The sequence below is a fragment of the Pan troglodytes genome, chromosome 5 (genome assembly GCF_028858775.2).
Source record: "Pan troglodytes isolate AG18354 chromosome 5, NHGRI_mPanTro3-v2.0_pri, whole genome shotgun sequence".
NCBI lineage: Eukaryota > Metazoa > Chordata > Mammalia > Primates > Hominidae > Pan > Pan troglodytes.
This window is the reverse complement of record NC_072403.2, coordinates 165,289,596-165,314,600: the sequence shown is the minus strand read 5'-3', so window position 1 is coordinate 165,314,600 and position 25,005 is coordinate 165,289,596. Positions and strand designations below refer to the sequence as shown.

The window sequence follows — 25,005 nt, the reverse complement described above, 5'->3', positions numbered from 1 at the left end:
ACTCCTCCCTGCCTTACAGAGATCCTTCTGCTAACAGCTAGTCTAGAAAATCCAATTCACTAAAACGTTGATAACAAAAAATAAATAAATAAAACTATACCAATTGTACAAAGACACTTTACTGAAAAAAAATACAGCAAAGCTTAAGAGCCAAAGAAGACTCACCCTAAAAATGTCATCACAAACAGAAGACTGTAATGTCACATTTCAGTCTAAATTTAAAAGAGATCTGCTGTACGATACAGTGCCTCTAGTTAACAGTATGGCATTGCACACTTTACAATTTAAGAGGGTACATCTCATGTAAAGTGTTCTTACACACACGCGCACGCACACAAGACACGAATAGACACAAGAAAATTGAGGTGATGAGTATGTTTATCATCTTGATTATGGTGATGGTATTATGGGTTTATGCATATTTCCAAACACTTCCAATAGTATATATTAAACAGGTGCAGAGTCACAGCATCTACAAGGAGACATCACAAAGCAAAAATAAGAAAGCACTTAGAAAATATGGCTAAAACATTTGGAGCTATAACTCAACAGTTAGATAATATACAATGGAAACTAGCAGAACTCATGAAAGAACTAAAGAAAAAGACAAAACATCTCCGAATGAAAGCTAAATTACAAGGTGCTCTTGTGGGAATAGTTATTCCAGGAAAGCATAGTAAGAGACATAAAAGATAGAAATGAAGGAAATGAAACAAACAAACAAAAAAGATAAGAAGGGATTAGAGAGAAAGTGATTTGGGCTAGAATGGCCTCATTGCAAATGAGGATTCTGCCTTTTTGCCAGGAGCAACAGCTACATTCTCCGGAGGAGTGATAGAGATTGCTTTGTATTAGAAAACAGCACTTTCTCTCGTGGAATCACGGCAGCCGTCCTGTCTTTCCTCTGAGAGATGACTCACTTTTCTACTGACATCTGTTTCCTCTTGCAGCATTTCCTGGTCTTTGCTATCTCCTGTGTTCTCTGGGGGAGATACAGCCCTTTGATGCATACCTGCCTTCATAAACTTTTCCATGAAGGACGTTTGTGAGGCTGAGTGTGTGGCAGGCAAGTGTCACCGAGGAACCAAGAAGAACCCAAATGATGTTCAAGGTCCCAGAGATCCTGGAGCATATGAACGTGGGTACCAAGAGTTTTATAGGTAATTTCTACCAAATATTCAGGGGAAAAAAAATCTCATGCAAATCTTTCAGGGAATAGAAAAGATAAAGGATTTTCCAATCACAAGGTTAATGTAATATTTATGCCACAACCAGACTAATGGTGCTGGAAACGGTAACACCATTTCAAACACAAATGCAAAATAATAAGAAATCTATAATATTAGCAAATAAAATCCAACAATGTTTTCAAGTTAATGAATCACTATCAAATTCAAATTATTCCAGGAATGCAAAATTGATTCAGCATTTGGAAGTGTATTAATTCACCATATTATTACTAATTGTATATTTATATGTGTACAATCATTTCATTATACAAAACACTTGATAAAATTCTAAATGTATTAAACTTTTAAACTAAGAGTAGAAGATAACACGGTCTTTTATTGTTTCCATACCACTTTGTCTTAGTCATTATACTTTTACAAAATATATTGTTATCTATGATGGCTAATACCTCTCAGTCTATTTTCCTTTTTAGGCAATTTATTATTATTTTTGGCCCTTTGTTTTTCATTAAACTTGTTAAATTCTATTTAAAACTCTAGTGGAATTCTTAATCTAAGTGGTGAGTTCACTTTTAGCTTTGTTATTTAATGTAAACATATGTGTTATGTATGTATAGGCTATTATATATATATGAAACACGACATTAATTGAAAAAAATCAAAGTTTCCTAAAAATCGGAATGATAGATTAACAGATGCAAATCAACTGGCCAAATAGAACTTAGTGAATAGATAATAACATCTAATTCATGTTAGGATGGTTGATTGCAAAAAGTTTAAAGTACTTAGTTTTACCACTAAACATAGATAATAAACTAAGCCCATAAGGTACAAAATGTTTATTCTTTCCATTCCTAGGCAAGGTTATACGTGTTTTGTTTTGTTTTGTTTTGTTTTGTTGTTTTGAGACAGGGTCTCACTGTGTCACTCACGCTGGAGTGCAGTGATGTGATCACAGCTCAATGCGGCCTCAATCTCCCAAGCTCAAGTGATCCTCCTACCTCAGCCTCCCTAGTGGCCGTGATTACAGATGTGTGCCACCACACCCAGATAATATTTTTTTATTTTTTGTAGAGACGAGGTCTAAACTATGTTACCCAAGATGGTCTTGAACTCCTGGGCTCAAGTGATCTGCCCACCTTGGCCTCCCAAAGTGCTGGGATCACAGGTATGAGCCACCATGCCTGGCCAGCAAGGTCAGATTTGATCTTTTAACTGGGAATCAAAAAGATTAAAATCACATTTCATATTCTACCAATGTAATCATCTATAGCAAGATAGTCATTTAGGAGTGTTTATGAAACACTGTTTTATGAATTCACTATGACTCAAAAGTTACATATAACAAATTAGGAATTCTTAAACATCATTTTGCAATGATGGCCGATGGGTCAAAAATGATGGCCATTGCTTTGTACCAGTCAGGGCCAATAAACTTCTGCTGTTGCATTAGAATTCAGATCTGGGATATGTTACTACTTTCTCTAAGTAACACAACAAAATGAATTATGAACATTTCATAACTTTCCCATCTTTCAGGTTTTTAAAATGCATTATAAAGCAGAAAATTGAAAACAGTATCATATCCTATTGAGTTTTTGTTGTTTTTTTTTTTTAAGTGGGAGAGGTAATCTCACAATATTTACCACATAGCCATTAAATCAGGCCCAGATAAAAAGCGCAAAACATACTCTTGAAGGGAAAATATCACCCTTTGATGGAAAAGCCAAATGTGTTTATAACTATACTCTTTTTGGATTTCATGCAATGCCATGCCAATAGCATTGCAGAAAGTGAAGACTAAACCTATTCTACATGAAAAGAGTCTCCAGAAACACCAACTAAGCATCTGTAGCAGAACTGAGATTTATGAAAACAAGCACAGATTTTAGAAAAAAATATGTTAATTGCTTATATTTTATTTTAAAATATCTCTACCTAGGTCAAAGTGAAATTCAAAGGTACGTGAAATTCAACTAAACGCAACAAATTTCCTTTAATTCTAAGGTATACTAAATGAACAAGAAAGGCTTAGGTGCATATGTATCCTATTTCCATAATACCAACCTAAAATACCTTAGTATCTCATTATCTTCCACTATAACTAAAATGCAAACAGTTAGCTTTTGCCTTTTTATTTCTTTCTTTATTCTTTAAATATGAAAATTAGCAATTGAAAGAATAATGTTATTAATTAAAGCTTTATTTGTCTCCATGTCATTGTCTGAAATCATCTATAAAGCACAGTTACAAAAATGAATGATAGAAATTATTATTTCTTCTTAGTTCAAAATGTCAATTGTCACGGGCGCAGAACCAAAAGTGTTAAAAGAAGAAACAGAGAAAGAGAGAGAGAGAGAGAGAGTGGGGGAGGGGAGGCTGTCTGTATCAACCATTAATGGGGTAATTAGCACTAGAATAACAAAAGAGAACTTGAGTAATAGCCTACTTAATGTTTTCTAAAAGGCACTAGTAACATCTCTTCACGCTAATGCCACTTACTCAGGCTGCATTGCCTAGAATTCTGTAATTTTGGATCTAGTCCATTGTTTTCATAGAACTGTGCTCTTCCTGACTCCATTTCATCCAATTATCTCCTTCACTGGCACCATCCATCAACATTCCACTGGAAAGTTCTGCCCTTTATGTATTTGCTTTCCTCTCCTTTCTCTCCATTTCATTTTAGCAATAAGAGCAATTTTTGTAAAATATAAATCAGATCATGTAATTACTTTGCTTAAAACACTTCAGTAACTTCACAGTGTACTTGAATAAAAATGGAATTCTTATTTTGCTATTCTAGATCTCAGAACTTGAACCATATCAACTTTAACAACCCCAACATGTGCCACTGTTCCTCTTTTTCAGAAGATAATAGTCGCACTCTCCCTTCCTGCAAGGTGACAGTCTCCAATACATCATTTGTGTCCACTGTCTGGTTTTTTATTTTGTTTTAATAATACCCAGAATTTTTTTGAGATCCTCCCCTGATTAGTTTTTCATCTTTCATCTGGTTTAACTGAAACTGCATTCTCTTTCTACTCTAAATCAAGTAGATTCTATCTGTAATTCCTTTTTTTAATGTTTTTTAGAGATGGAATTTCACTATATTGCTCAGGCTAGGCATCGAACTCCTAGGCTCAAGCGATCTCCTCACCTAACTTCCCAAGTAGCTAGGAAGTGAGCTGCTGCACCCGGTGTATTTCTATAATTCTTTATCACCAAATACTTAATTTTCATGGCCTTAGTTACTATATGTGTGTGTATATATATGCATTTATGTATACACATTTTCATTGTTAAATTCTCCTAATTGAACAGATGCTTCATGAAGACAGGAGCCGTGTGGGTCACCATCATATGTCCATCACCTGAGACAGTTTCTACCACATGGCGGACAATAAATACTTGTTGAATGAATGAATGAAAGATTTAATAATTTCAATTACATATATATGTATGTATATATGTGTATATATATATGTGTGTGTATATATATACACACACACACACATATAAATACTGAGTCCAGAATTTCAGTGTAAGGGTATAGTCTCATAATTTTATTTCTATTGTCTTTGATATTTTTCATCTCTTTTCTGAACAGACTCTTAAAACTTTAACAAAAGATATTAAGTACCTGTGATCCACCCAAATACAATATAGTTCCTCTCTAAAAGCTTTCTTTTGAGTGGCAATAAAGCCTCTGCCAAAGTAAAAGTTCACTTTCTTATTTAGCTGTGCAATAAACATTTTTAGTAGAAATGCTGAAAAATAAATCCATAAGTCCTCATGCTCCCTTGAGAAGAAGCTTTTACAATAAGTGCTTTATAAAGCCAAGACATGAAGAAATGTGTAAGTAAACTCACATAGTAAACCTTGTTTTTTTTTAATTTTTTTTAAATTGGGCCTTATATTCCATAGTCCTCAGAGAGCTGGAAGAAATAGCAGCAACGAGAAATAAAATAAAACCTAGAAAAGGAAAACATTTGATTTGTATATACTGGCAAAATAGATGTCACTTACTATCCTACTGATTGTACTGATTTTTATCACAGAGATTTGTGTAGTTTTTACATAAATATAACTTTGGAAAATTGCTTCACGGTATGTAATGAATTGTTGAATTACTATGGTATATAGAGCATGATCTGAATCTCACTTCTTAGATGTGTGGACTTAGACAAATTGTGTCATTTGTAAAATGTGAGTGAAAGCATCAAACTCAGTGGGTTATTTTTGAATTAGATAAAACATAATATGCAAAGTAACTAGCACAGTTCTTGGCACAGAAGTCATACTAAAAAATTGTTGTCCTTATTAGTGTTTTGATATACATACAAAAAGATGACAGGCTTCCAAAACCACAGAGATTTTGTTCCTGCTTTCCTTGCCTACTCCGACCCCAGACAATACAAAAAAGTGGCAATATTAATTGAATCTATGTTCTCTTTCTAAGGGAATATTGTCTCTTCTAATCATTGAACCACATTCTCAAAGAATTTGAGGATACAGAATGTAAAATGTAGTAAAAAAATAAAGCTATAATTATAAATAATTACAGTTATAAGTGCTGAAGAAATAATAAACAATGAAGAATATAAAAAATCTTGAAGTCTAAATTCCAAAAGTATAAGTGGTGTTACCAAAACCTATATGAAAGAAAACAAAGCAAAGTGGATCCTTCATTTATACAAAAGAAGTATACTGCACACCTTCTGTATACTCTAAAATATGCTAGGTACAGAAAGTACTGCAGTTTTACAAACAGATATAAACCTGCCTTCATGGAATTTGCAGTTTGGATACGGGAAGAATAAAATTAATCAAATAATCAAAATCAATTGTGTTATGAAACATAATTATTAATTGAGAGAAGTGCTGTTGAATTTTAAAAAAGGGTTCCAAAAGTTATATAAAGCACAGAGTACAATGAACTCATAATATGGGGACTTGAACTAGTGTTATAGGTGTTAAAAACTAGAAGCTGTGTATTTCATTACTGGTGAATGGTGTGAGAGTAAAGAATGGCTGTCAATGAACCTAAAAACATGTTCAATATATCAAAATAATACGTATTATTGAAAATAATATGGCAAGCACAGCAAACATCATAGTCACTGGGCAAAAGCTTGAAGCATTCCTCTTGAGAACTGGAACAAGACAAGAATGCTCACTCTCATCACTCCTATTCAACATAATACTCAAGTCCCAGACAGAATAATCAGGCAACAGAAAGAAAGAAAAAGTATCCAAATAGCAAAAGAAGAAGTTAGGCTATTTATCTTTGTTGATGATGAGATTCTATACTTAGAAAACCCTAAAGATTCCACCGAAAGGCTGCTAGAGCTGATAAATGACTTCAGTAAAGTTTCAGGGTACAAAATCAATGTACAAAAATCAACAGCATTTCTATATGACAATAACTTTCAAACTGAGAGCTAAATCAAGAATGAAATCCCATTTACAATAGCCACAAAATGAGTAAAATACCTAGGAATACAGCTAACCAAGATGGTGAAAGATCTCTACAACAAGAACTACAAAACACTGCTGAAATAAATCAGAGACAGCACAAACAAATGGAAAAACATTCCATGCTTATGAATTGGAAAAATCAATATCATTGAAATGGCCATACTCCCCAAATCAATTTACAGATTCAACGCTATCCCTAGGTAACTATTCTAAATTCATATGGAACCAAAAAAAGTTGAAATGGCCAAAGCAATCCTAAGCAAAGAGAACAAAGCCAGAGGTATCACATTACTTGACTTCAAACTATACTACAAGGCTACAGTAACCAAAACAGCATGATACTGATACAAAAACAGACACATAGACCCATGGAACAGAATAAAGAACCCAGAAATAAAGTTACCCACCTACAACCATCTGCTCTTTAACAGGGTCCACAAAAATAAGCAATGGGGAAAAGACTCCCTATTTAATAAATGGTGCTGGGATAACCAGCTAGCTATTCATACGCAGAAGAAGGAAACTGGTTCCCTACCTATCACTATGTACAAAAATAAACTCAAGATGAATTCAAGACTTAAGACCTCAAACCATAAAAATTTTAGAAAAAAAATACAAAACAAAACAAAAAACGGGAAATGCCCTTCTCAAAATTGACCTTGGCAAAGAATTTATGGCTAAGTCCTCAAAAGCAATTGAAACAAAAATTGACAAGTGGGACCTAATTAAAGAATTTCTGCACACTAAGAGAAACTATCAAGAAAGTAAACAGGCAACTTTTACTGTTTGTAAAATATTTGCACCCTATGGATCTGACAAAGGTCTAACATCCTGAATCTGTAAGGAACTTAACAAACAAAAAACAACTCGATGAAAAAGTGAGCAAGGAACATGGACACCTCTCAAAAGTTGACATATAAGTGACCAACACACGTATGAAAAAATGTTCATCATCAGACAAATGCAAATCAGAACTACAGTGAGATACCATCTCACACCAGTCAGAATGACTTTTGTTGAAAAGTAAAAAAATAACAAATGTTGGCAAGTGTTTTCATGCTACTAATAAAGACATACCCAAGACTGGGCAATTTACAAAAGAAAGACATTTATTTGGACTCACAGTTCCACATGACTGGGGAGGCCTCACACTCATGATGGAAGGCAAGGAGGAGCAAGTCACGTCTTACACAGATAGCAGCAGGCAAAAAAAGAGCTTGTTCAGGGCAACTCCCATTTTTAAAACCCTCAGATCTCATTAGACCCATTCACTATCATGAGAACAGCACAGGAAAGACCCATCCCCATAATTCAATCATCTCCCACAATATGTAGGAATTCTGGGAGCTACAAGATGAGATTTGGATGGGGACACAGAGCCAAACCATATCTTTCTGCTCCTGGCGCCTCCCAAATCTCATATCTTCACATTTCAAAACCAATCATGCCTTCCCAACCATCCCCCAAAGTCTCAATTCATTTCAGCATTAATTCAAAAGTCCACAGTCCCAAGTCTCATCTGAGACAAGGCAAGTCCCTTTGACCTATGAGCCTGTAAAATCAAAAGCAAGTTAGTTACTTCCTAGACACTATGGGGATACAGGCATTGGGTAAATACAGCCAGAAGGGGCTACAAGCACCATGCAAGTCTGAAACCCAGCAAGGCAGTCAAATCTTAAAGCTCCAAAATGATCTCCTTTGACTCCATGTCTCACATCCAGGTCATACTGATGCAAGAGGTGGGCTCCCACAGCCTTGGGCAGCTCTGCCCCTGTGGCTTTGCAGGGTATAGCAAGACTGAAGAGAAAGGGAACACATACACTGTTGGTGGGAATGTAAACCAGCTCAGCCACTGTGGAGTGTAGTTTGGAGATTTCTCAAAGAAATGAGTTGAACTATCATTCAACCCAGCAGTTCCCTACGGGTGTATACCCAAAGGAAAATAAGTCATTCTACCAAAAAGACACATGCACCCATATGTTCATTGCAGCACTATACAAAATAGGAAAGACATGGAATCAACCTAGGCACCCATCAACTCTGGATTGGAAAAAGAAAACTAGTACATATGCACCATGCAATACTATGTAGACATAAAATAAGAATGAAATTATATCCTTTGCAGTAACATGGATACAGCTGGAAATCATTATCCTAAGCAAAATATCACAGAAACAGAAAACCAAATACTGCAAGTCCTCACTTATAAGTGGCAGCAAAACACTGGGGATACATGGACATAAAGATGGGTCAATAAACACTGGGGAATACAAGAAGGAGGAAGGAGGAAGGTAAGGTTTGAAAACAACTACTTATTGAGTACTGTGCTCGCTATCTGGGTTCTGAGTTCAGTCATGTCCCAAACATTAACATCATGCAATATACCTTTGTAGCAAACCTGCACATACACCCCCTGATTCTAAAATAAAAGTTGAAAAGGAAAAAAATAGTTCACAAAAATTCCAAAGATCATGATAGACTACATGGGCCATAATATTGGGAATATTAGGAAGAAAACAAGACACCCTACTTCAACACTTAATGGAAACTCAAAGTGGGCAAGTCTATGTGATAGACATTGTGGGGGAAAAGTGCTGAGAAAAGGCTGTAGTGATACAAGAACCATGAATAGGATGTGAGCAATCATCCAATCTAACTTAGCAAACAATAAGACACTAATCTCTATTATTTGTATTATTTTGTGAATTTAAGCACATAGCTTAACTCCTATTGATTTTAGTTTATTCACCAGAACATTCATACTGTTGAAATAGCCAATTTACTACTAACCTTAATGATCTCTGCTGTAGAGTGAAAGGTATTGAAATTTTGAAATAGTATATTTTTGAGTGACAATGTTCATCATTATCTGTTCTTTGCCTTCAGAAGAAAATCAAATAGCTTCATTCTGTAATGAACTCCAACCTCCCAGAGTTAAGGGAATCTTCATTTCCAGATGATTTTTGACTGACAAAAAATCCTGAGAGAATCATCCCCAGTGAGTGTGTCAGCTGTATAGAGAAATGGGCTAGACCAAATTGGAAACTAGATAAGAGCTCTCATCCAAATGAAGGCAGCAACAGAAGACCTACATTTTTGACAAAATGATACACCGTAACCTAAATCCAAGTGGAATTTTTTTTATAACAGACTTCAGGCCAAACTCTAAATAATGTAGCTCATAATAACTGTATTACTTTGGGGGCAAATTAGCAATGATAAGGACATGCTTTCTAAATGTCAGTGTGGTAATTCTTTTGGCTTTTTCATTTTTTAATTGAATATGGATATAATAAATATTTCCCAAGGCTACCAGAATAAATGAACAATCAGGATATAATTAAACAGCAGAACAATGTTTCTCTGCATATATAAGTTGAAATCCATTTCTCCACCTAAGAAGTGTGTGTGTGTGTGTGTGTGTGTGTGTGTGAAGTGAGCAGCAAGTTAAGGAGGAAGAGGTTTCTAGAGTATTGTGTTTGTGTTAAGGTCTGATTCATTCCTCATGTCTCAGCTTGCCATATTTTTTCCATCACCATTGCAATTTTCTTTGGCCAACAGCCCTAGAAACTGGACAATATTCTGCCCAGTGAAGTTCCTATCCTGCTTAGGTGACACTATTTTCTAGAAAAGCCTTCTGGACAGGTACCTGGATATGGAACAAGTGAAATGGAAGCTGAGACCACATGTGCCAGAAATAGAAACAGTATATTTCACACTGTCCTTATCAGAAGGCTACTTCAGAGTTCAGGTTCATAAAGCAGATTGAACACATGTGTTCTCTTTACTATTGACACCCCTCTAAAATGACACCTTAAAAGTTGTTGCTGTTGTTTTAAGATATAAACCCCAAAAAAACAAAAAGAATAGTAAAAGAGGTAAGTATAGACCAAACTTTAGAAACTAAGAGTAAAGCAATAGGGTGAATAGAAAAAGTGGCATACAGACTTAGCAGAACAGAAAAAGCTGAGGGCTATGGTTGTGGACACCGTATGGTGCCATTCAGATCCTCCTTCCTGAATGACCAAGATGTGGATGCACCTGCTGGGAGCACTGAGACAGACAGCCCTCAATTCCCACATTGCTTTGAGCATAGCCTCAGCAGAAGAAAGCTGTCAAGTCCAAGAGCATACCGCCTTCCCAGGGTATTCTAGATATGACTGATTGATATTGGGATACAGAGGCCCTGCCCCTCACTCAATTCTGGAGGGCTGTTCTAACTACAGCTGGGAACAACTAGGGTCTTCATTGGAACTGCATTGGAACTAAACTTTGTCCTTTCCTTACTTCCTTCCCTCCCACAAGAGATGATCTCAAAGGTATTCCTAGTATATTTCCTGCATATTTTCCAGAGAAATCAACTTGTAGAAGCTGGTTCCAGAAGTGAATCAAGAAAGTAGATGGCATATATAAAATTTTGGTTTGGATCCCTTGTCATCCAGAAGGCAATGAATACTTTCCATCACCATCGCAATTTTCTTTGGCTGACGGCCCTAGAAACTGAACAATATTCTGCCCAGTGCAGCTCCTATCCTGCTTAGGTGACACTATTTTCTAGAAAAGCCATCACTGATAGTAGATATAATAGAATACATGTGAAACTTGGCATCAAGCAGCAATGCGTGTGTTAAAAGTTTCACATATAGTGAACTGGAATTGGTATTCCAGGTCAAGGAACTGCATTAGCAGGTGCGATGTATCTGGCAAATTACACATTTTAGGTGCATTGTAACCATAAAGCAATGGAATTGGATACTTGTTGACAAGTGAAAGTGATACTTTCAGGGGGAAAACAATAACTAAAGACTGAGAACTAGTAGGCAATTAAAAACTAAGAGAGAAAGTCAGAAGGCCTTCTTTTAGCCTATAAATTTTTTTCCACTTTCTTTACCAGGCAAGCAGAGGAAGCTTAGAAAAAGGTATAGCATTCAAGAGTAGAAGAGCTCCAACAAAGGTTAAGCTCCCAAACAAGTCATGTCTGCATGCCAAGATCAAAGCCCTGGCTTGAAAAACAGGACCCCGGCACACAGGAGCATATGGGTTGATGCACTCAAAAATCTTGAAGTCCAAGATTCCTCTTAATGCTCTGTGCCAGCAGAAATGGGCAACTGCTCCCTGTTGAAGTTTAGTGCTGCCCCATAGCTTGAAGATAATGGAGATCCTCACCTACTAAATGAAACCATGCACCCCCACCCCAAGGTTATGCCCTCACTTCCCCTCTTGAAATAAATAAATAATGTCACATTACTTGTTGCACAAGCTAAGGGAGAAGTGGACCTCTGAGGAGAAGAAAATTCAGGATTCAGTCAATATGTATGTTTAGGAGCCAGGAAAATATAGGTGAGACTGGATTCTGAGTGTGCTATACCAAAAGGAACAGAATAAAAGTTTAGGTAAAGGAAAGTTTATCACTATGGGACATTTTTGCAGAATATAGGATTTAATACTGTTCCAAGGACCTGCTGCTCAAGCTACCAGGAGGGTTCCAGAAGCAAGAAAATGTGATTACCCACATTCAGTGAGGTGGAAGTGCCAGAATTACACTGGCAGAGAGTAGCAAAATGTGATGGAATTGTTCTATATCCTGATTGTAGTGGTGGTTACATGAATCTAGTCATATGTTAAAGGTCACAGATTATAAATTAAAAAATTAATTTTATAGTATGTCAATGAAAACTTCGTCATAACTAATATATAGTCAGTTAATAGAAAACAATGCTCTATCACATTACTTATGAAATAAATGCAAATTCAACTAACAAGAAGCACAATTTCTCCCATCAAATTGGCAACAATTAAACCAGTGGCAATACCAAGCATTGTTTTATCCTCATCTTCCTTACAATAACACATTTAGATGCCCCAGAGTGTAGTCAGAATTTACTCTTTTCTCTGTCTAGACACATTCTTTAAGTAATCCAAACCAGTCCGAATGAGAAATTTAAAATTTTGTATAGTTTCAACAAAAGTTTTTACATTAATTTTTGTTTCATAATTATTGATTTCATAATAATTTTTATTTTAAAATTATTGCATTAAAATATTATTATTGTAATTATTGAGGTTGTGGTGTCCACATCTTAAATTCTGCACTTGAGGTGGGTGTATTAGGCTATTTTCATACTGCTATGAAGAAATACCAAAGAATGGGCAATTTATAAAGAAAAAGAGGTTTAATGGACTCACAGGCCCACATAGCTGGGGAGGACTCACAATCATGGCAGAAGGGGAAGGAGGAGAAAGGGCACATCTTACATGGTGGCAGGCAAGACAGTGTGTGCAGGGGAATTGCCTTTTATAAAACCATCAGATCTCATGAGACTTATTCACTATCATGAGACAGCATGGGAAAAACCTGCCCCCATGATTCAATTATTTCACAACAGGTCTCTCCCACAACATGTAGGATTATGGGAGCTACGATTCAAGATGAGATTTGGGTGGGGACACAGCTAAACCATATCAGTGGGTGTGTATCTCTTACTCTGTGCTAGTGCCAGACATTAAATTCCACTTATATTCCACTTCATATATTTCTGTTCTATCTTCCCTGAATGCCAGGTTTTTGTTTTGTTTTGTTTGTTTTTTGAGACAGGATTTCACGTCCATCCCCCAGGCTGGAGTGCAATGGTATGATCTCAGCTCACTGCAACATCTGCCTCCCAGGCTCAAGCGATCCTCCCACCCCAGCCTCCCAAGTAGCTGGGACTCCAGACACACACACCATGCTTGGTTAACTTTAGTATTTTTTGTAGAGATAGGTTTCACTATGTTGTCCATGCTGGTCTCAAACTCCTAGCGTCAAGCAATCTGCCCACCTCAGACTCCCAAAGTGCTGGGATTATAGGCATGAGCTACTACACTTGGTCAGGTTTTTATATTTAATTATTCTATTGACATCTCCACTTGACTATCTAATACACATCTCAAAAACCTAACATATCCAGAATTGACTCTTAATCTCCGTACCACCAGCAATTTGCACCAGCCTTTCTCACTTCAGTAAACTATCCACACTTGACCTGTTCCAGGAATAGTGGGATTCCAGTTATGGTAGCTGGGTACAGTCAACAGTGTGGTGTTGTGTTGCTATTCCTCCACATCCACTTACTTCTCTCCTCAATCTGGCCATCTTCCATCTGAACATACAGTTGTTTCAGGTCTCTTTATCTCTTTCAACACAGGTTAATATGAGCAACACCTCCCCTACTCTTCTATGCTCTGTGACTATGCTGTTAGACCTACCCCTGTGTCCTAATATTTACATATCTCCGGGTCTTAGGGTTTTTAGGACTTTGTAACTCTTCCCTAAATTCTAGGAATTCCAGGTCTATATTATAGTACATATTGTCTTAATATTCTCATATGCTCTTTCCTAGACACTAAAGTACATTTCATTCATAAAATTAATGGTGCTATTATTATCTGTGAATGATGTAACAAACATAAATATATAATTATTTGAAAAATATTTAAGGCCAGATTCAAAATATTATATTTAAAAATTTACAAATCTTCCTGATTATGAAGATGATTTTTCCAATTCTCCCTTTCATTTGAATTTTAATAATAGCAATAATATTCTGATTCTGAAAACCTCCCCTCCTCATGCCAACCCGGGAGTGATTTCACACTGCATCCATATGTAAAATAGACTTATTTAAAAGGAAATGAACCAATCAAAATGTCATTGGCTCAATCCCTGCATGCTGCCTTCCTGATATGTGTTACTTTTCTTCATATGCTATCATTTTATTTGCAAGGTGGAGGTTTGAGAACACTTGATGATTGAACTTGCCCACAAGAAATCCACTGTGTGATTGCTTCCCCCTGTGTAATATGAAAGTCATGGGAAAAATAAGATAAATCAATAGTTCTTTCTGTCAAGAACCTATTTATTATACCCCAAATGGTGTGCATAGCTGAGAAGGTATGGTTTTTATTTTGACAATAAGAACAGTGTTTTGTTAAACCAACTTTGTAATCATTGAAAGATTTCTTTTTCTTTCAAAGTACATTTTCTCTTGGAGTGTGTACCATACAATATAAATACATTAATCATCTTTTTGGCTATTTATTCATTCATTTGCATTCTCAACTTTTTGTTCTTCAAAACTCCACAAAGTTTTTCTTTTTTTGCATTCTTTTTCTCTCTCCTTTCCTTTTCCACTTAGACTCATTGATTATTTTTCTCTTCCCATCTCAGCAGCTATAATAAGATCCAGGGTAACTGGATAACAAAATAAACAATGTCAACTGTTACTAGCAAAAAACATACATTTATTTAATGTAGGTTAATTATACAGCCATGTAGAACAGTGAAAAATGTGTCACTACAAAATATGCAGGCAAGCCATCGGTAACACAAAGGTCCTACCAAAGCTCCCAGTTGTCAATTTTGTCATCTGACAGCACTAGAAATACCTTCAGGCTCTTTATGTAACTAGCACATTCTTTTCTGTTATTCACTAACAAAATAGTAGTATCTTTCAATTTTTATTTTCTGCATTTTTATATCATTCATGAAAATCTGCATCTGTGGGTAGGCAAAAGGTAGTTTAGACTTTTGCAGCTGTAATACCGTTTGTCTAAAGCAAAGTTCTAAGAAAGAAAATGTTCAAAATATTTTAAATGTAAGCATGATTGCAGAATCCTAGTAGCATCTGATAATGTAATAACCTGTTGATTGACGGGTATTAAAGCTTTCACTATTGATAATGTTATAACCTATTGACTTAACCATTTGTAACAGAAAAAACTCTTAGCCTTTGTACAGTTCACAGGAGAGGTAAACTTGTGAAATGGCCTTTTGAGTTCAGTCCATTGATGACTTTTTAGACTCCTAATACCATTTGAGTGCTCTAAATATTTTTTCAAACTGATGAAATAACTTATTCAAAGATTAAATGAAAATTAGAAATTAAAAAATAGAGATAGCTAGTGAAATCAGTAAACGTAACCCAAAGCCTAGTGATTATATTGCATATTACTATAAAACTTGTCTAATACTAATATAAATCTTATAAGAAATATGCACTATATTTTATTTCAGAGTATACAGAAACAAGATTAGTAATAATATTGAACTCCCAACTAAACCAGAGGGGTTTGTAAGGATCAAACTATTTAATACATGCAAAGTGTATTAGAGCTGTAAATGGCACACAGTAAACACTTAAGAAGCCATGATGATTGAATGATGACAAAGTAATATCACTTTTTTATTTTTATTTTTTGAGATGGAGTCTCATTCTGTCACCCAGGCTGGAGTGCGGTGGTGCAGTCTTGGCTAACTGAAACCTCTGCCTTCCAGTTCGAGTGATTCTCCCACCTCAGCCTCCGAAGTAGCTGAGATTACACGCATGCACCACCATGCCCAATTAATTTTCATATTTTTAGTACAGACAGGTTTCACCATGTTGGCCAGGCTGGCCTCAAATTCCTGACCTCAAGAGATCCGCCGGCCTCAGCCTGCCAAAGTACTGTGATTACAGGCATGAGTCACCTCGCCCAGCCAATATTACCACTTTTAATAGCCAAGATTATCTCAATCTATCCAGGTATAAAGTGCAGGGAAGGAAAAGCACTTTAAAGTCTTATTATAAAAGAAGAGGCCCAAAGTGTCCCATGTCAACTGGGCCTCAACAGTACACAATCAGCCTCTTTTCTATCCCTAAAAACTCTCTTTCTGAATGTCCAGTGGACCGATTTCAAATATTTAATCTAATACAACAATCTCAGCACACCTGCAGTACTCTGCAGTAATATTGCTCCTGCACAGAGGAAGTCAGACAGAAAACACTGTATTGAAATATTCTTAGTTTTATACACAAAATATTCTGTTCTATCTCAGTCATTTTTCTTTTCTTCTTATTCCAAAGAAAGGATAATTTTGCTACTATGTAAATAATTTCAATAAACAGGGTATCACTTTATCAATTGTCCTTTCAGTATCAACTTTTGAATATCTGAATTCCTCTAATCAGCATTTAAAATGTGATAAAATTGGAAAAATTCCCCAACTCATTATAAAAGATCAGTATTACATTGATGCCAAAACTAGATAATCATTTAAAGATTTCTGAATTTTCAGTATTGCTTGCCTACTGTCACAAACAGTGGTATGTTTTCTATTTGGATTTTTAAAAACTAATTATATTGAAGAATTATGTATAGTAAAATGTACCAATTTAAAATGTACAGGCCAATCATTTTTGGCAAATTAACACACCATACAATGATTATCTCCTCAATATATAGAACACCTACATCACTCCAAAAAGTTCACTTCTGCCACTCTGCAGTGACTTTCAACCCACCTTCAGCCTAAAGGTGCTGAAAGTACCATAAGTAAATTTTATGCCAATCTAAGATGCTCAATTATTGCACAAATCAGAGATGCACAAACCATTGACACAATAATAATAGAGAAATAACAATAATACACAAAATCCAGCAGTATATTAAAAAGGTGTTTTATCAAACTAAGTAGCATTTTTTCCAGATTTGTAACTAGGTTTAACATCTAATATAGAGAATGTGTGTGTGAGTGTGCGTGTACATCTAGGTATATGCAATAAACTGTAGCAACATTTGCTGAGTGGAGAAATATTTTAACATGAGGATGAAACCTAAAATTTTAAAGTACAAGTAATAGATTAACTGGAAGATTTAAAATGTACTTAAAAACAAAAACATTTAAGTAACAGGAATGAAAAAAATTGCAATATAAACAACAAATGAAAAGATGATGCTGTTTCTCTTGGAAAACCTCCTAAAAACCATAGAAATTTTTAAACATTTTAAGGGAAAAATCCACACTATGTTAGAAATTTACAATATAAGAAATTAAAGACAGCAAAACTAAAATATACTCTGTCATCAAAGAGACAATGAAATTTTATTTAGCAAATATAAAAAAGAATAATCATATCCAAAGCTGTCACAAGTGCACATTGGACACACATTCTCAAATAACTGCTGATGGAAATATGCAAATTTAAATAGACAACAATTTGGCAACTCGTATTAAGTGCTTTAAAATAGATATACTCTGCATGTCCATTTCTAGAAATGTACCCTAAAGAAAACATCTAATGAGAGTGCAAAGGCATAGGTTAAGTATGTTCTTAAAAAAACTCTTTCTAATAACAAAAACAAAAGGAAGATATTTTACTTGCTATTATTTGAAATACAGTAAACAGACATGTGATATAATAGCATGTAGCTACTGCAAATTACACTGAGGGTCAGTGCTTATTAATACAGAAAATGAGAAAAGTATGTTGCTAAATGATGAAAATAGCTTTTCACAGAATCTGCTTATTGTATGATACCATACTTATCACAAAATATATTATAATGCCCAGGGGAAAATAAGCTGTAGTCAACTGTACATTGGCATTAAGAATAAATTTTCATCGTTGCTCTATCACTTTCTCACTTTCTATTAAAAGTTATAGTGAACAGTAAATGATTGTGTATTTTAAAAATAATTCAAAATTTTAAAAAAATAAATAGTTTAATTTTTGAAAAAGTCTTGCTTTGTGATCAGTCGGTGATTTTTTTCTTTTTACAATAGCCACATGAGAGTCATCATTTTCTGCTCAGTCTAGTTCCAGAATTATAATTCTCAATTTTCATTTATTCTATTACATTTTTATGTAAAAATAGGGTAATCATCAACAAAAGGGTCTCTTTTAGGTATGGAATTAATAACAAGAAGATATTTTCTTAAGTTCATTTAAAGTTGTTAAAACAAAAACTTTAGACAAAATATATTTAACAGAGTTTATTTGAGCAAAGAACAATTCACGAATTGAGCAGCACTCAGAACCAAAGGAAGTTTAGAGAGCTCCACTCTGAAACATGGAGAATATTTATAGACAGAACACAGAAGTAAAGTACAGAATAGCTTGACTGGTTACAGTGAAGCATTTGCCTTATTTGGACATCATCTGATCAGCTGGTTGCCTATAATTGGCTGAAGCTCAGCTGCTTGTGATTGGCTGAGATCTGGCTATCTCTAACAAAAAATATACTCCTTATCCAGGTTTTGGTTTGTTTGCATGCTAGGTTAGGATGCAGTTTATTAAGTGGAAACTCAAAAGTACAGAGATAGTCTCAGGCCAAATTTAATTTAACAAAGTTAATATGACCCTGGTATTGTTCTAAGAACTTTGATATGTTAAATCATTGAATCCTAAAAACAACATTGTAATATAGGTAGTTTTATTATCCCCATTGTACAAGTGACAGAACTGAAGGACAAATAAGTGAAAATAAAAATAAATTTAAAAAGGTGCCCAGGGTTAGTCATCTAATACGTGAAAACTCTGTAATGAGAACACAGGCAATCTAGCTTCAGAATCTGTACTTTCAATCATTACTTATTGAATCTGTACTCTACTGCCCTACTACTGGTAATAAACATTCCCTTTGTTTATATTTAATTTATACATTAATCACAATATTTAAATAAGTAATAACTTTTCTGCTATTTTGAAAGTGCATTTAGTGGCTTGCATAACTAGGCTGTCTTTTCATAATTAGCCTTACGGGTTATCTGAAAGACATGGAATATAATTTTATTCTACTGAGACATTATTTCCTTCTCCTATTGAAACTAAATATATGCATATGGCAGGGTTGCTTTTACTTCCTACAAAGACACTGATGAACATTTCTGGCCTCAAGGAATAACACAATCGCCAACCACACATATATTTAAACAGAAACATAAAATTTGACATACATTAACCAAAGGTTTTTGATATAATTCCAGACATTTTCATACTTAAAAACTTGTATAAAGTCTTAGAAATATAAGGTTAATTATTTTCATTATCTGAAAGAGCATAAACAGAGGAATGCCCAATTCTCTTATCAACAGTCATTCCAATGGGTTTCCTGAAGAATGTATTATTCAAGCAATATAAGTAGAAATCAGAACACAAAGATATCATTAGCTGGAATAATATCTGGAACTATAATTTTCATATGCACTCTGAACCAGAAGCTTAAGTGGAGTCTTTACTTCCCACTAAAACCCACATATAATTCTTGGGATATTATTAAAAGCCTCTGATTGGCCACATCTAATAAAGAAATCAAGGGAGAGAGAAAGAGAGTCGATCCACTGACCAGGCTGTCACAAGACCAGGCCACTTTAGCTGACCGGCTACTTAGGTGGGATAAAAAAAGAACTATAGGCATTATCTGCACTGATATCTTAATCCACATAGACACTGGAATAGGCAACATAAGCGATATTGTCGATGACCGTAATCCCTTTGGAATCAGAGAGCAGAGGGAGAGCAATCAAGTAGGCAGTGCTAGTGGCAGATAGAGACACTATCTCCTATAGGAAAATGTCTTAATACAAAGCTGTCAAGGAAAACAATTATCATCATTCCTCTAGCTTCACCTTTTTTTTCCATTAGCCCCTAGGCTCAGTTGGCTATCACAGCAAAAGTATCTCAATTTTACTCTTATTCAAGGCTTTATCAATATAAATAAGGCTATGTTAATGTCACCTTTATTTTTTTCAGCATAATGCTAATAATGAGTTCCTGACTCAACCCTGAGGATCTACCAAAATTTTCCTCCTTCATTCACCAGCTGATGGTGAGTTTGATATAAGACTCAAGAGGTAGTAATGAGTAAGGAAAGGACATGTGGCCAAGGTGGTCTTTGAGGTAAAGATTAAAACAACTCAATGTGTAGAAGTTTGGGAAGTTTCATTTCCAAGAGCAGCTCTTGGTAAGAAGGGCTTATTGAAAAGTGAAGAGAAAACAGAAACCAGAGGAGAAAACGGTCAGGTTTATTGAAAAGGTTGTTTTCCTCCAATTATTTCAGATTTTTATGAATGCAGTTGTCTGTAATAGCCAGTTTACCACCTTTGAATTTTGCTTCAACAACGCTTCATGAGAAGTGAATGGAAATGTATGTCCCAAGGAACTACTTTATAGTGTGTTAGTATAGAAGAGTGTACACAACATACATTCAAAGCAGCACTGCAAACCATTCTCATAAGGAACCACTTTATATAGTGTGTTAGTATAGATGAGGATACATACATACATTCAAAGCAACACTTCAAACAATTCTCACAAGTGAAACAAAGAGCATGGAATAATTCACTAGGCAAAATAGTACAGTTACAACTACAGCTTGAAATCTAGACTTTTAAATCTAACCTAACACAGGCATTGAGTCATATTTAAAATTTGTTTTAAAATGGTCTATTAAACATAGAAAAAACATATCTCTGTTGTGCTATTCCGCAGTAAACCTTAAAGGATTAAGACAATATTAACCAGTTTAATACAATGTCCACCTACAAGAATCTTACTAGGAAACACATTTCTGGGGTCGGGCACTGTGGCTCACAGCTGTAATCCCAGCACTTTGGGAGGCCGAGGTGGGTGGATAGCATGAGTCCAGGAGTTTGAGAGCAGCCTGGCCAACATAGTGACGCCCTGTATCTAGAATTTTTTTTTCTAATTAGCTGAACACAGTGGTGCACACCTGTAGTCCCAGCTACTTGGGAGGCTGGTGTGGGAGAATCATCTGAGCCCGGGAGGCGGAGGTTGCAGTGAGCAGAGATCACACCACTGCACTCCAGCCTAGGCAACAGAACAGGACCATATCTAAAAAAAAAAAGAAAAAGAAGTAGAAAACATATTTCTTAAATGTGTTTAACTATCTACAACAATTGGAATGATGCAGTTTGCAAATATAATTATATGTATATTTATATATATTTATATATATATATATATATTTATTTATATTTATATATATTTATATATATAAATATATAAATATATATATTTATATTTTTTGAGATGAGAGTCTTACTCTGTGGCCCAGGCTGGAGTGCAGTGGCAGGATCTCGTTTCACTGCAACCTCTGCCTCCTGGGTTCAAGCAATTCTCCTGCCTCAACCTCCCGAGTAGCTGGGACTATAGGCACACGCCACCACGCCTTGCTAATTTTTGTATTCTTTTAGTAGAGACAGGATTTTGCCATGTTGGCCAGGCTGGTCTCGAACTTCTGACCTCAGGTGATCCACCCACCTCAGCCTCCCAAAGTGCTGGGATTACAGGCGTGAGTCACAGCGCCTGGCCACATTGTTAGACTTTTAAAACATTTTTTATACTCACAGAATAAATAAAACCAAATGATATTTCCATGAAGTTTACCATTAATAATTTTAAAACACTCCCTTTAATTTACAACAAAATTAAACATTATTCTAAATGGCTTTCAAAACTGATTTATTAATATTAGTCTATCTGAGTCTTTGCTAGCAATCTTAAAGAAAATAACAATCATTTACCCTTCCAGAGTGGCTTCTATGTTCTGGGTACTATAAATTTAATCCAAACTTCTACCCCAGGAAGTAGGTAGCTACTCATAGACTGAGGAACTGAGGTTCTGTTAAGTGAAGTGATTTTCCTCAAAGGACAAAGCTGGGATTCAAACGTAGACAAACAGCCTGCAGAGACTGCCCTCTTCATCACTGCATTTTATGAATGGCCTCTCCAGTGATACTGAATAAAAAATATAGATTAGGTGCACTGTAAGACACCATCTTTTCTAGAGATACTAATTTTTTTTCTTATTACCTAGTTTGGAACTGGATCTAAAATATTTCATCGTTACCACTATTTTGTGCATTGTTTGTACCCAAATGACTACTTCTACATTGCCTAACAATCCAGGGCCTATGCACTATACACAAATGCCTCTCCTGTCTCTCACACACACTCTCAACACCACTTATGGGCTCAAGTGTATCTAGCGAAGAATGTATTAGGGCATGGGAAGCATATACACTAATATCGATAATGGTTATGTACTAAGGCCCTCAAATAGAAGAGGCAGGAGAGGACATTTAATAGAACTACAGTGACAGAGTCCTGAATTAGTGTTTCTGCCCATTGGGAAACTGTTCTTAGTTGATGCTCAAACACAGAAGCCACTCTTCCCATCAAAACCAGTCAAAAATGACTCCTATATTATGATGACACCAAGAACTCAGTCCTTAGAAAAATGAACTTTGGTTCAAGACAGCAGAAAGAGAGAGAAAGAAATCAAGTGAGCTATGAAGTTAAGTAAGAAAAGAAAAAAAACAAGGACAAAAACAAACAAGCAAAACCGTCTTTGGCTTAATTAGATATGGATGGCATAGCCAACATGTTATTCAACAGTATATATAAGGAAGTCGCAGACAACACACAAATTGCCTATAAGACTATAAAAAGCTACTCAACATCAGTGGTAATTGGGAGAAAGACAGTTAGATCAAGAATACCAATTAAAATGTTTAGCCTCCTCTTCTCTTGCCCAGTTAGCTCTCTTTCCTGGAGGAGTAATTATTCTGTTTATTCATTTTGGTCTTTTTATTGTGCTGGTGCATTCCTTCAAAAGTCTAGTAGTCTTTGAGTATCAATAATGTTTTTGAATGAAGTCCTTGGTTGAATATTGCAAATGAATATTGGTAGCTCAGGCCAGTTTTGTTTCTGTCACATGACCCACTTTCCTGTTTTTCCAGTACCACTCCTTCCTGATTTGGGAAACTGATTATTGATGAACTGTGTGTGTGTGGAAAGGAGACAAATTAATTTTAAAAGGCACAGGCAGGTCTTGAATTGGGATCCTTGGAAAAAGACTTTTCCAACTCCAACTCTGTTAGATGCAGACAGTTCTTTGGGGAATCGTCTCAGGGGATACAGGTGGGAGAAACTGAGCATGGCTGCATTTAGACAGGGGCTGGCTCACAATCCAGTGGCAAATGAGACTTTGGCTGATCCTACGGGAAGACTAGAACTGTGGCTCTTCAGAGTTGTTCCAAACTGATGCAAGAGGAGAGGACCTTGTTTATATGAAATAGTCATTCATTAGCCAATGGCTGCCCTCAGGAGTAGGTGTTATCTCGGGCAAGACAGTTCCCTTGGAAATTTTCCGGTGAACACTCAGTAGTTAGCCACCAGTCCCCGATATTATAAGTGTTTGGGGGATAGTATGTCTGCGCTGAAGAAGGGATCTAGTTATGACACCACAGTATCCACTAGGTCAACCACTTCTGTCTCTCACCTATCCTTGCTTTTTATAGTGAGTTCCTTACATCAGAGGACAGATTCCACAGGATACTGATGACTCTCATATCCCCAGATTTTGCAAGAGAAATGTTGGTGAGACAACTGCAGCCTCCACTACTGCAGTTGATGTTCCTTAAGGTCATAAGGGAGAATCACCCTCTTCCTTCACCACCCATTCTACATTTTACTCACTCTTTCCTGGCACCACTGTTGCTATAGAAGGTTTGAGCCCCTTTTTATTGCCAGTCTCAGTCTGTAGCTATTGAATGTTTTCATTCAATATTAAAATGAAGTATCAATGGAGATTCAATGCAGCACGTGGTCCTGTTCTTATTGTGAAGTAAAAGTCCCGTCTTTTCTTGACAATCAGTGTCAGTGATCTCTGTGAGTATAGTAACCCTTTTCTTCATCTGCTGGTCTTTTAGTTTGAGGAGGTTGAAGTGACCAGAGAGCAGTCATAGCTTAAAGTTTGGCAGGACTCTTCCTGTGTGCCCTAATGTAAGCATTATAAGATGACCCATCCAGGAGTCAAGCAAAGGTTCTCTATGTACCCTTAGGTGTGAGCTGAGGTAGAGGCCACTGCAGTCTGCAGTCGTGGGGCATCTGCACCACCTGCCTATGCTGTTTATTCTGGTTCTGCTTCTGCCCAGTCCCGGATGTGCCCTATCTTAAAATGGATTGCTGCTGGGTGTGCTGTCCCTTGTGATTTAGTAGACTGGAGAATAGCTCTGATTTCATGGGTATTTGACATCCCATGGTCAGAAACTCAGTTGCTCCCAGGGCCCAGTACCACACAGAAGCTGACTTTTAAATAATAGATATAGTTCTCTGCTCCTGATAAGAAGACTTTTTTTCCCTCCAGAACTAAGGGATCTACATTGCTACACTGTAATTCTTCTACTGGAACTTGCCATAAACCCAAATGGCATTTTTCCCCATTTAAGTTACATGTAATAACACAAACTTTACTGCATTGAATTAGCCAAACAGCACGGCTCTTTGCACAACAGCCTGGATCTGCTGACAAGCCCTTTCTTGCCCTAGGATCCATCCAAGATGGAAGTCATCTCTGTTATATCATTGGCAAATTAATTGAAGTGGTCATTGAAAGGGTGAAATATGTTGCCTCCACAACTTAGGAGGCCTGCCTAGTGCTATATTTCTTTGTTAATGGTGAAAGGAGTGAGAGTTATTTTTCCATAACTTTGAAGAAGATAATCTTGGCATGT

At 36.0% G+C, this 25,005-nt stretch overlaps 1 long non-coding RNA gene across 2 annotated transcripts in view; it reads left to right on the top strand.

The window, feature by feature from the left end:
* The window catches only part of LOC107975419 (uncharacterized), a 122,602-nt gene that overhangs the window by 82,810 nt on the left and 14,787 nt on the right, over positions 1-25,005 (top strand). The window contains exons 6-8 of one of the 2 annotated variants that reach the window (XR_008548711.2): positions 951-1,138; positions 2,265-2,358; positions 20,219-20,294. This is a non-coding gene — a long non-coding RNA (uncharacterized LOC107975419). Of the gene's footprint in view, positions 1-950; positions 1,161-2,264; positions 2,359-20,218; positions 20,295-25,005 lie in introns of both variants that reach the window. The other variant, XR_001718948.4, reaches the window with a different exon arrangement.